Raw genomic sequence first — 10,810 nt, 5'->3', positions numbered from 1 at the left:
GTAGCCAGCTTCAATGCTAAATCATATTGTTAAACTGTCTGGTGACCCAAGACCTACAGGAAAATAAGCACACTCTTATAAGGTAAAGGCCAGACCTCTTTTGGGCAAGATTACATTCTTTCATAAGAATTATGTCATAATCAATTTATTTTAGAGAAATCGGGATTGATAACTTTTTACTTATATTAAGTTCAGGGGCACAAGTGCAGGTTTTTTACATAGGTAAACTTGCATCATTGGAGTTTGTTGAACAGGTTATCTTATCACCCAGGTATTAACCCTAGTACCCATTAGTTATTTTTCCTGATCCTCTCCCTTCTCCCACCCTTCACCCTCTGAAAGGCTCCAGCATGTGATACACTCCTCTCTGTGTCCATATGTTCTCATCATTTAGCTCCCACTTATAAGGGAGAACACATGGTACTTGATTTTCTCTTCTGGTATTAGTCTGCTAAGGATAATGGCCTCCAGCTCCATCCATGTTGCTGCAAATGACATGATCTCATTCTTTCTTGGGACTGCATAGTATTTAATGGTGCATATGTGCCACGTTTTCTATTTTTAGTCTATCATTGTTGAGCATTTATGTTGATTCCATGTCTTTGCTATTGCCAATAGAGCTGCAATGAACATCCGCGTTCATGTGTCTTTATAATAGAATGATTTATATTGCATTGGGCATAGATCCAATAACAGGATTGCCAGGTCAAATGGTATTTCTGTTTTTAGATCTTTGAGGAACCACAACACTGTCTTCTACCAATGGCTGAACTAATTTACACTCCCACCGATGATGTATAAGGGTTTTTCTCCACAACCTCTCCAGCATCTGTTATTTTTTTGACTTTTAAATAATAGCCATTCTGACTGTTGTGAGATGGTATCTCATGTCCTTTTGATTTGCATTTCTCTAATGATCAGTGATGTTGACCTTTTTTCATATGCATAATCAAAATTTTTTAAATGAATGATTATCAGAAAAATCTTTGAAGCAGTAGGGGAAAATAAATGCTTTGTAAATAAAATGTTTATTGAAATAAACTACAACTCTGTGTTCACATATTACCTATTGCTACTTTTGTGCTAAGGAGCTAAATAAGGGAAAGAGAAGAGACACATTCTGCCAAACCTAACTCAAAGAGAGTATTTTTTAAAAATGTGGTGGTGGCGGGGCATGGTGGCTCATGCCTGTAATCCCAGCACTTTGGGAGGCCGAGGCAGGCGGATCACAAGGTCAGGAGATCGAGACCATCCTGGCTACCATGGTGAAACCCCGTCTCTACTAAAAATATAAAAAATTAGTTGGGCGTGGTAGTGGGTGCCTGTAGTCCCAGCTACTCGGGAGGCTGAGGCAGGAGAATGGCATCAACCCAGGAGGTGGAGCTTGCAGTGAGCCAAAATCACACTCCAGCCTGGGCAACAGAGCGAGACTCCATCTCAAAAAGAAAAAAAAAAAAATGTGGTGGTGTGATATCTTTCAAAATAAGTAAAGATCTCTTAAAACAAAGAAAACAATAATCTAAAAAAGTCCAGCTTTATCAAATTTTTAAAAATAGTTCTTTGAAAATCACTGTTAAAAAAGTCAATCCACAAACTGAGAAAATAGTTTCAAGTATTTGATTAAAAACTTGTACCCAAATATATAAACAACCATCACAACTTAAAATTAAAAGATATACGACTAATAAAAGTAGGCAACATTGTGAAGGAGATATTACACAAAGAAAAGTGCAAGAAAAGCCAAAAAAAAAAAAAAAGAAAAGAAAAGACCCCAATGTCATCTGTTTTCAAGGAAATGAAAATTTAAAACTTATTAATATTGAATTTCATACCCACTTGAATGGCTATAAGTTTACAGGTTTACATCAATTTTCATAATAATATTGACAAATGGGCACTCACATACATTGCTAATGGAAGTGTAAATTGTACAATCACTTAGGAAAAGCTTCTGGCAGTATATTATAATGTTAAATAAGACTCAATATGACCTAGCAATTGTAATTCCAGACATTCCTCAAGAAAATATGTCCACAAAATGACTTGTACACTCATAATCACAGCAAATTTATTCATAGCTTCCTCACACTGGAACAAAGCAAATATTCATGAGGAGGAAAATATACAAACGTATTTAGTTATATAACATTCTACAGAATATTAAATATCATATTAATTAAATATTATTTAACAACAACAAGACAAAAAGTACTACTGATACATGCAAAAGCATGGATAGAAATCACAAGCATTACATCATCATATTGAGCAAAAGAAGTGGGCATGCTGTGCAATACTGTATAATTCCATTTATTGAAGTTGTAGTACTGATAAAACTAATGTATGATCAAAGTGTTCTAAAATGATACTACATCTAGGAGGTAATTGAATGAGGAGGGGCAGGAGAAAGCTTTCAGGAACTTTATGAATGTTTTGTATATTATACGAATCATGCTGTGCAGATGTATGCATTTGTTTAAGTTAATCAAATAGAATGCTTCAAGATTTTGGTATTTTGCTGAGTGTAAATTTTACCTAAACAAAATATAATCAATAAGCATATTTAATTATAAATAATAAAGGTGCTTTTCATAGTGCTGGGAACTAGAATTTCTGAAACTACTTTCTGTGTATTTTAGTCTTGAATGATAGAGAAACTATGTTGAAGATAGCAGGAGCACAATTTCTCTATCTTTACTCAAACAAATACATATATATTATATATAATATATTATAACATAATATATTATAACATAATATATTATACATATTTATTGTATATAAAATATATGATATATTATGTATATATAAATGTATATATATATTTTTGAGACAGAGTTTTGCTCTGTCACCCAGATTGGAGTGCAGTGGCTCACTGCAACCTCTACCTCCTGGATTCAAGCAATTCTCCCATCTCAGCCTTTTGAGTAGCTGGGATTACAAGCGCATACCACCACGCACAGCTAATTTTTGTATTTTTAGTAGAGATAGGGTTTCACCATGTTGGTCAAGTTGGTCTCGAACTCTTGACCTAGTGATCTGCGTGCCTCGGCTTCCCAAAATGCTGGCATTACAGGTGTGAGCCATCTTATACAAGATTTCTGTGAACCTTGAATGTCTTTCTTGCAATCTCTCCTTCCCTTTTCTTACTTTGTTAGTTTTCTTTTCTGATATATCAATGCCACCTGTTCTAACTTTCCCTTGAGTTATGTAATACCAGACCCCCTATCTCTATAATCGACAAAAATTAGATTATTATATATTCTCATTTAATTATAATTCATTATAAGCACTTGTTCATTTAATTTGTCTTTCCAGTGTTCTATGGGCTTCTGAAAGTCTGGATCTTTTGCTTTTCTTTTCTTTTTCTTTCCTTTCCCTTTTTTAATTGAATATTCTCAATTTTTTACTTTGTACTTGAGTCGCAAATTCTCCTCAAATCACATAAATAATTATTTTAACTAAGCTAAGCAAATAATATTATCAGTAGAAACCAGTATCTTAGGTAATTATATAACTGCTTTATTTTTTCTTCAGTATATTTTATAATGTATTTTTCCGGCATTTATTTAGAAATAAAGTGCCTGGTTTCCACACACACACACACACACACACACACACACACACTTATGCACATAGAGTCTCTCTAGCTCATGAAATTATTTTAGAGAGTTAACAAATATCTATGTCCACATGCCGGGCTCAAACATATTCAGAGTCCATTTAAGCAAGAATCTCTGATGCCTCCTGTTGTTACATTTATCAAATAAAAACAAATCTGAACTTTGGACTTAATGTAAGGAGAGACTTTATTCTAAAGGATTACTGCAATAAGGGAATGGCAACTATTGCATTAGGGGAGGTGGACTGTTGCAATAGGACCATTCAGCCTCCATCCAACTGTGAGACTAGTAAGTGTTTCAAAGATCAGGCAGAGAAAACAGGCTAAAAAGAATCCTACTGCGGGAGCGGGTGGGTGGTGTGATCAAATTATTGACCAGAAATGTCTTTGTAGTCAGCCAATTCTTAGGAGGGGCTTTACGGAGGGGTTGTTTTATATTCTGATGTTGGCTTAGATTAGGAGTCATCAAGTTCAGGGGCCTGGGGGGGAGATAAGAAGACTAAGTAAGGTTTGGTCAAAGTCAAGTTAACAGATACTTTGTCCAGATTGAGTTAAGGGGTATAAACAGATCAGTTAATTATCTGTAAGACAAAGAATGGTATTTTCCAGGATGTGTGTCTAGCCTTGACATACATAAAAAAGGAACATAAGTAAATGCTATCGAAGTTACTTGAAGAGGGCTGCTTCTTTGTGATAAGCCACTGTATGGAAGACAAAAAAGTTGGGTGAGAAATTTTCTCTCTCAATTATTGCTACTTTGCAGAAACACATGGCTTGCGTTAAGTTTAACATTGTCACATTTCCAATAATTTGTATAAACCAAAAATAGCCAAGTAATTATGTCAGTATTACCCAAGGTAATATTTTCATAACAAATATTATTTTTAATTTAAAACAATAATTAAAAACATATTTCAAGACTCCTATTCTTAACCTCATACTAAAGAGCGTTTATGGGAAGCCTTTGTTTTAGACTAGCTTCTCAAACTAGGTTTTAGTAGACTAGACTGAGCCTGAGGACTATCACGTGTGCTACATCCCAGGTAATCAAACTGAACTTTGAAATGGACCAATTTTTAAAACAGGAGATTCCAGTCAACCTGAGTAAGTGTAATAAGGAAATCTCCTTTGTTTTAATCCTTTGAGAAAAGTAACTAGAACAGACAAATTAGCATTTTGTTCTCTGTCTCTCCTTTTTTCAGCTTTTTTTCCGCCTGTAAAGCCAACTTCTGTTCAGCTCATTGGAATACTTTTCTCTATTTTATGGAGTGCGATGTTGCCCAATTCTGGAATCACAAATAAAAGCCAATTAAGAGTCTTTAAAACTAAATTTGTTGCAGTTTTGTATTTTGACTCATAATCCTTTCACAAACATATGGCAGTTTTGAAAATAAAGTCTGTCATTGACTGTATAAAGGTATGCTGATGTGCAGGCATGTTTTAGATATGAGAAAAAATATAAGTACTTAGGAAATAACGTACGTATAGCAGATGGTTTTTTTTAAGTAGGTGATTTCTGAAAAATTTTGGCACTTTAAAATCCAAACCTTTAGAAAATGGGTTTCACTTTTCAAAACATCATAAATGAACACCATCTGTTACCTGTTAGTTTGTCATTATCAATAGCCAGATCAATATCAACTTTATTAGAGTATTATTACACTGTAAACTGTATAGAGGTATATACATTTATATCTAAATACTAAAAAATGATACAACTGATTGATAAACACAATAAGATTTATAATAGGAAAACAATAAAAGTGAAGAACATTGACCCAAAACAAACAGACAGATGGGGACAGATAGATGGAAACATTTTTTTAAACATACTGAAATATCCAACCTAGATCGAACAGTTTTCCTAAAAATTCTTAAACAAGATGATTATTTCAGCAAGTTTAGGCACCCAAAGAAACATGTTGCCAAGTAAAGAGATCACCTTTAAATCATTTGAATATATTTTGAAACAGTTTTAAAATAAATTGTCAAATTACAAACAGAATACTACTTTCAGCTTTGAAAACTTTTTCTAAAGACCCTAAATTTCAAAATACATGGCCAAATGCTATAGCAACATTTTTCATTACCTATATTTCATATGCTGAAAAGGTAATAGTGGAAGGCAATTTAGGAGATAATGATCATGAATCGGAAGGGAATGAAAGAACCAAGAAAATGGACTTTAAAAACCTATGCATCAGCAAGCTCATACAAGTGGTAAGAAAGAACACATTGACAGGAAGTCTAGAGCAAAATTGGAAACTGGCAGTTTCTAAGAGGTAATAATAAGGGCAAAGACATAAACTATACCTATGGAAATAAAATATAAAAGAGTCACTTGGTAGATTATTTGAATAAACTGTGAACTTTTTAAAGAAGATTAGTTATGGGGACATCTCAAAGATAAGTATGCAAGTATAGTTCAAGAATTTGTGGCCAGCATCAGGAGGACCAAAATCAAAATAAGTTGCAGCTAGTACAGAATCTTTACTATTATAAAGATAATAAATAAAAATTCAATTAGACATGGAGAGATAGGTTATCATCTATGGTGACAGATAAAAGAAAAAAAAAAAAAACCTGGTCCATACCATCCCACCCTGAATGCACTCGCTCTCTCCTAGTCTCAGAGAAGAAGAAAAAAAAAAAAAAAAAAAAAAAAAAAAAAAAAAAAAGGCCTGCAATTATAAAATAAATAGCTAAGCTAAAATTCTCATTTTATTAGTTGTTTTACCCTTTCTCTTTACTAAAATTTTATTATATACAGTATCAGATATGTTGACCTAAAAGAAAAAAAGCTAGCCGGGTGCAGTGGCTCACGCCTGTAATCCCAGCACTTTAGGAGGGCAAGGCAAGAGGATCACCTGAGGTTGGGAGTTCGAGACCAACCTGATCAACATGGAAAAAACCCATCTCTACTAAAAATACCAAATTACCTGGGTGTGGTGGCGTATGCCTGTAATCGCAGCTACTTGGGAGGCTGAGGCAGGAGAATTGCTTGAATCTGGGAGGCGGAGTTTGCAGTGAGCCAAGATCATGTCATTGCACTCCAGCCTGGGCAACAAGAGTAAAACTCCATCTCAAATAAATAAATAAATAAAATAAAGAAAGAAAAGAAAAAATGCAAACTGCTGAGGCAAAAGCAATATGAGTAAAGAATTTATTGGGACCAAGCTTGAAGATTGTGTCAACTGAACAATCATGAGGATTGTAAATTTGGAAAAGAGAGCTTTGTTTCTCATAAAGGATTGCAGCCGGCAGGCTAGCCATCCAGCAGGCTGGGAAACACAGCTTCTGGTAAACACCAAGAGCAAGCACTTCAAGAGAGGGAAGGAAAAGATAGGAATTTATGCTGAATGGGTTGGCTAAGTATACATATTCAATAAGCTATAGAAGAAGTCATGAATATTTATGAAAGGGGAAACGTGCAGGCAATTGAGCTTCATGCCTCTTTGAGGGTTACATGTTCAAAAACTGGCAGCATTAGCCAGTTTTCTAAACTGGCAGAATTAGAATTCAAGGGTGGAGTTTCCAACCTTCTGACATCAAAAGGTGATGTAGAGGACACAAAATTTCTCATTGCACCTGCTCTTTGAGCCAGCCAAAGCCAGTCCTGAGATAGTGGTCAGTTTTTAGAAAGGGATGTCTTGTCAAACCGGTGAGCTGTCACATCCAAACTGCAAAGAAGGAGAGGGGATCCGGTCTCAGCCTTAGATGATTGGTTTAAGGTGATGAAGGAATGAGTCATCCATTTCTTGTCTTCCAGAGGTGGTTTCTGCTTACTCCTTAGGAAAGAATTCTGGTTAAAAGTTATTAAGAAAGGGGCATACTGAAGCATGACCAACATATCCTGACATGGCCATGAACTCTGTTTTTAAGGTTTTTCTGGGATCTCTTTGACTAAGAGACATTCCATCCAGTTGCTTGGAGAACTTAGAATTTATTTTTATTTCTCAATTGCAACTCAGGAGCATAAATTCAAGTAACCCAGAATACACACTCTAATTACAGCAGTTGAATGTAAGTTTTAACAGTAAAAGAAGAGGCAGTTCCTAAGTTATTTAACAAGAATTTATATTACAATAACATAAGCTAATGATTGACTATACACATTTTTTGTATCACAAATTCCAGGATTATGAAGAAAATGGGTGAGGCAACTAGATAGGAACAAAATGTCTTTAAACAGTTGATCCCAGGCTTGTGTGTGGGGGTGTGGCTGAAGTCCCATACTCTTATCTCTCTGGACCTCATGCATTTTGCACATCTCACAGAACACAGACTGCTCTGAGCTGTTTTTCTTTTTTCAGGTATACGAAAAATATCTCTTATAAAGGAGGTATTCAATAACATATTTATCATCATTTGCTCTACAAAGAAACTGAGGGCTCACGTCACGTGTGGTTAATTTAAGTATTAATTTTTAGAACATTAACTGCTTGATGCAAAACTAAGATGGGTGCTCAGATAGTGATATGGTTCGGCTGTGTCCCCACCCAAATCTCTTCTTGAATTGTAGCTTGAATTGTAGTTCCCATGTGTTGCGGGAGGAACCTGGTGGGAGATTACTGAATCATGGGGGCAGTTTCCCCCATACTGTTCTCATGATAGTAAGTCATGAGATCATAGAGGAAACCCTTTTTGCTTGATTCTTGTTCTCTCTTGCCTGCCACCATATAAGATGTGCCTTTCACCTTCCACCAAGATTGTGAGGCCTCCCCAGCCATGTGGAACTGTGAGTCCATTAAACTTCTTTTTCTTTAAAATTTACACAGTATTAGGTATGTCTTTATCAGCAGCATGAAAATGAACTAATACATATAGGTAGAGAATAAAATTAAAACTTACTTAAAAAGTACTTCTTAGAAGTAGATGCTCTGTGTGATAATTAACACTTTAGTTTTAATTAAACAAAAACAATTAATAAATAGCATTTAGCATTCTATGTATTGAATGTGTAAGGTTAAGGTATAAGAGAGAACAAACACACTAAGCTTGTTAATGTACAATTCATATATTTTTCTTTCCGTGTCTAGCCAATTTTATAAATTCTAAGGACTATTGACATACAAGCAGCAAAGGATCTGGTAACCAATTAGCAAGACAGTTGGCTCTTAGGTAATTAAAGAGTTGTCCTTAAGAGAAAACTAAGCACTGAACATGTAGTTCATAATAGAGGTAAAAACAACAAATAAGAGATAATACCAAGGAAATTGTTTTAGTACTTACATTACTTCAATTTTAAAAAACAGATCGATTCACATTAGAAACAAAAAACATAAAATATGAAAAAGATTTAAAACATTACAAAAGTAAAATCTTCTTCATCTCCATTGCCACCAATCAAAATCCCCTCTTCAGTCCCCTCTTGCTTAAGCTATTGCAACAACCCCTAGGGACACATTGGTATCTCTGAGTCTAGCACTGAGCTTCTCCAATTCATTTTCTACCCCATAAGAATCTTTCTAAATAGCAAAACTGAATTGTATCCCCCTTCTTGTTTCTGTAAATTGCTGTTACACAACTTATGTCAAAATAATGTAGGAGTATTTATTTAAAATAAACATTTCTGTTTTCCACTATAGACCCAAGAAATCGTAATCTTTTGGGACATGGGGGCCTAGAAAATTACGTTTTTAGAAAGATTCCTAAATGTTTCTTAAGCACAGAAATATTTGAGAATCTCTACCTTTGAGACAAATTTAAATATTTTACTTCAATGTAATTTACCAGAGCCTATAGTTTCTTTTCTCTTATTCTATCAAGATATCATCCCTATTGCATTAAACCTTATTGAAATTTTTCAATTTTCAAATCCGTAGGTCATGCAATACTTTTTCTTCTTCCTGGAGAACATCCTGATCCTCTGCCCCCAGCTGACTGCATCTTTTCCCTTAGTTTGACTAACTACTATTTATATGAACAATTGGACAAAAAATACTATCTTCTAGAATGTCATCTCTAACCAATAGATTTTTTGATTGGCTGCACATTGAAAACACTTGGGAACTTTAATAAATGCTAATACCTGGATCCTAAAAGGAAAGATTGTGATTTAATTGATCTGAGTTGAAGACTGGTCATTGAGGTTACTGAAAGCATTTTGGGTTATTCTGTGTGCAGCCAGAATTGACAATCACAGCTATCTTCTAAATTTGGATTTCCTGCCTGATTGCTATTACTTATAATGATACTTTATATGTTCCCTTATCAAAACTCTTAGCTCACTTTATTGAAATTAGTATGTAACTATAAACTGCTAGGGACAGGATCCTTAAAACCGGTAAGGTTAGACTGTTTGTTCCATCCAACTTTCATGTGATTTCCAATGTTGAATTTGGAGCTTTGTGGGAGGTGATGAGATCATGAGGGCAGGTCCTTCATGAATGGTTTAGTGCCATCCCTTCAGTGATTAGTGAGTTCTTGCTCTGAGTTCATTCAAGATCTGGTTGTTTCAAAGTGAATGGCACTTCTTTCTCTCTCTCTCTCTCTCTCTCTCTCTCTCTCTCTCTCTCTCTCTCTCCCCTCCCCCCCCGGCCCCCCGCCTTTTTCTGGCTCTCACCATGTGATGTGCCAGCTCCCCATCACCTTCTGCCCTGACTGGAAGCTTCCTGAGGCCCACCCTAGAAGAAAATGCTGGCACCATGCTTCCTGTATAGCTGCAGATACATGAGCGAAACTAAAACCTCATATCTTTGTAAATTACCCACCTTCAGCTACTTATTTATAGTAATGGAGAAACTAACAAATGACTATCTTAGAATCTCCTATCTACTTAACACTCAGTACAGAGAGAAAGTTAAGAAGTAACTCAAGAAATATCTGCTGAATAGCATTAAATTAGTAATTTTGAATCATTGCAAAGCATTTTAAATGCTATTTTGATAACCTTTGCCTTCTATACACTTATTCTAAAGTATAAGATTCCAGGTGCATTTTTGTTTATTTCATTAACCTTAAGAGCCTGGAACTATAATACAAATGTTCAATGAATATTTATTTATTTACTTATTTATTTATTTATTTATTTATTTATTTTTTGAGTGTATCAAACCTTGAACTTTATTTCAAAATGGCATATTTTGGGTCAAAGTATGAAAAAAGGCATAGTTATGTTTTTGTTAAAGTGAAAAAAATTAGGTAAAGTTTATATAAGTAGGCTGATGATTTTTGAAAATATACCAT

The sequence above is a fragment of the Rhinopithecus bieti genome, unplaced genomic scaffold (assembly GCF_001698545.2).
Source record: "Rhinopithecus bieti isolate Rb0 unplaced genomic scaffold, ASM169854v2 scaffold_13374, whole genome shotgun sequence".
Lineage (NCBI taxonomy): Eukaryota > Metazoa > Chordata > Mammalia > Primates > Cercopithecidae > Rhinopithecus > Rhinopithecus bieti.
The sequence above is the reverse complement of the archived record's forward strand: the minus strand, read 5'-3'. Positions refer to the sequence as shown.